The sequence below is a fragment of the Mus caroli genome, chromosome X (genome assembly GCF_900094665.2).
Source record: "Mus caroli chromosome X, CAROLI_EIJ_v1.1, whole genome shotgun sequence".
NCBI lineage: Eukaryota > Metazoa > Chordata > Mammalia > Rodentia > Muridae > Mus > Mus caroli.
Genome location: NC_034589.1, coordinates 40798198 through 40801278, shown reverse-complemented (window position 1 = coordinate 40801278; position 3081 = coordinate 40798198).

Sequence of the window (3081 nt, the reverse complement as noted above, 5' to 3'; positions counted from 1 at the left end):
TGTGTGTGTGTGTATGTGTATGCATGCTTAGATCATTAATCCAAGTGGACTTTATCTTTAGATTCGAAAAGAAATATAGATCCAACAATATTTTGGGCTTTTCCTCAATTTTGACAACTGTTCCCACACCATTTATTGACTGGTATGTCTTCTGCTCTGTGATTTGTAATGCCTTGCTCAGCATGCATTGCAAGTTAGCATACACAGGAGACTATACTAAGCTCTGGCTTGTTCCACTGATCGGTGTCCTGTGCCAGTATCCCACAGGTTTGTTGACTGCAGTCTGTGTTGTGTTTTGATAGCTGGTAGTAAAAGCTTTGCTCTGTGTTTTTCAAATACTTTTTGTCATGTTACATATTTTATTGTGTACATAATCAGTTCATCAAGTGCTATAAAAACCCCTATTATTGTTGGAGTCAAGATGGCTTTAGATGTTTGGATTAATCTCAGAGACAAAAGAACCTCATTGGAACACATCTAGTTTTGTTTTGTTTTGTTTTGTTTTGTTTTGTTTTTCTGTTTTATGACTTTCTGTGTAAAGTTTCCCTGGCCGCTCTACTGAAGGTACTCATGCAGAAGTACCAATGGCTTTCATGGTGCTCCCTAATGGATAATGGGACTCACCTTGAAATGAGGCAGGTTTTTGTGACTTGTTTGAAAATGAGCAGATGGTAAAGTGATTTTCCACTTTCCCCACCCCTGTGTGGGACTTTTCGATTGGGTTAACTGATGTGGGGGAAAAAAACACTCTAAATGTCAACAGCATCATTCCACCAAGTCCTGGGCTGAGGACAGAGAAGACAAGCAGAGCGCCAGCCCCCATTTTTCCGCTTCTCAGCTGCAGATGCAATGTGAGCAGCTGCCTCACGTTCCTGCCACCAGGCCATCTGGGCCATCATGGTCTGTACCTTCAAACCCGGGGACCCAAACACACTTTTCCTTCCTTACGCTCCTTTTGTTAGATATTCTGTCCCAGCACAGAGGAAAGTAACTAATACAAGCTCGGCTCCCCTGAGGGTGTCTTCAGTATCTTCAGAACTTCTTCATCTGACTAATTACTTCCTAAAGATTCCTTCTCCAAATCCCACCCCACTGGAGACAAGAATCTCCATGAATGAGATTTCTAAATGAGAGTTTTAGGGGACACAGCACTGAGTGCTTAGCACACTGAATCAATCTTCAAGAGGCTATGCAAGCACTCCAACTACCCCGGGAATGTCTAAGCTGCTGGGGAGCTCAAAGCCGTTTATGAGCAAGATGGCTTGGAGAGGTGGTGAGACCACCACAGGAGAGACATAGATGCTCCAGCAGCACCCATCTGCATTAGCTATCCTCCACTCCCTTCATTCCCCCACAATGTCCTGGTTCTGGCCACTTTCTGGACCACTTGAAAGACCCCCAAGTTAGATGACTCCCAAGCCACAGACACCTTGAGAGAGATCAAGGTAATGCCATGGTGTCTGTTGCTTAAAGTCAGTATGTTTTTCTTACTTAGCAATAGCCTTCTCAAAATAAAGGACCACTTTTAGAGTATTGATTCCACTGTGGCAGCTCACCTAAGAGAGCTCTCCCCTCCTTTTTTATCCTTGAGAGTTATTTTTAGTTTTCTCCTTGTGGCCATGGCTGATTCTGGCCAGGCATGTCGATAAGGGCCCATAATGCCAGCACTCTGGAGGTCCAGGTAGGAGGAGTGTGAGCTCAAGGCCTTCTCGGGCTGCATTGCAACACCCTGTCACAAAACAAAATGAAATAAATCAAAACAAAGCAGACTCCATTCATGGCTGCTTCTTCCTGTCCTCTTTCTACACTGTTTGCTCCTTTCGTGATCATGTCTGAGCCTCAGGGTTCTCTCCTGATGACTAACACTTGCTTCGAGATAATCTCACTCATCTATAAGCCAACACCAACTCAGACTTCTTTCATGAGCTCTGAAATCAGGGAACAAATTGCCTACGTATGTCATAGTCAGCATAACCATATGTGTTCTTTATTGCTCTCACATTACCAACATGTCCCTGTGGGCCCAGATGTCCAAGCCATCATCCCGAGGGCCATTTCAGATCCCTTCCTCTCTTCCATCTCCACGTTCAGGGACATACCCTGTCTAACCTAGTTCATCTCTTAAATGCATCTAAAGGTTGTCAGGTTCCCGGTGTTCTCACTAACTGTTGCTACAGACCCTGACAAGCATGTCTGCCTTTATCCCTTCCCCTCCAAGCTACCCTCCACGACACAGTTGGTGGCTAATAATCTAGAGTTTTAGAACTAAATAGATCTGCATTTGTGGCTCATCTCTGCCCTTCACCGTGGCTTTAGGCATGCCATTTAATTTTCCAAGTCTTAGTTTCTTCAGCGGTAAAATGGGAACAATGATCTTACCTATTTGCAAAACTGGTGCCAGCATTCATTAAGATAACGTGTGTGTGTGTTACAGCATTAGGCACACAGCAAATGCTCAATACATGATAAAGGAATGTTTTAAAATGGGATTTAGATGAGAATATGTGTGTTCATAGTAACTCACCTTCTTTGCTGAAGACAATTCTGGTCTCATGGACCCCATCAGCTGTAGCAGGGCTATGCCTGGTCTAAATAGGAAAGGTTTCATGTGTGTAGATTAGGGACAGGCATGACATGCACACTGTTGGAGAGGTCTGAGTGCAGCAAGGGATGAAAGAAACTGACTATTCTCCAGGAGCTGCTTTTACTGGCCCAACTGGGGCCAGTACATCTGGAGCCACACAGCAGAGGGCAGCAGAGTTTGGTGCGATTGCAGCCCTCTGGCTTGGATGAGAAACCTAAAGGAAGAATCTGGGGAGTCTTAATCCCACATTAGAGTTTGGCTAGAGCTGTCCAGGGATAGCAGTTTGTTTTGGCTTCAGACCCCAGGACAAGGGACTGAGGTATATATTTACATATCACAGCAAACTTGGCCTCCAGGTCCTCTGAGAATCCCTCAGTCCCTACTTGCCCTCAACCCTGAACTTTCTAGCCCAGAGGCTCTTCCCTATATAATCCAGACATTTTTGTCTCCTCAAGGTCTCTCTCTCTCTCTCTCTCTCTCTCTCTCTCTCTCTCTCT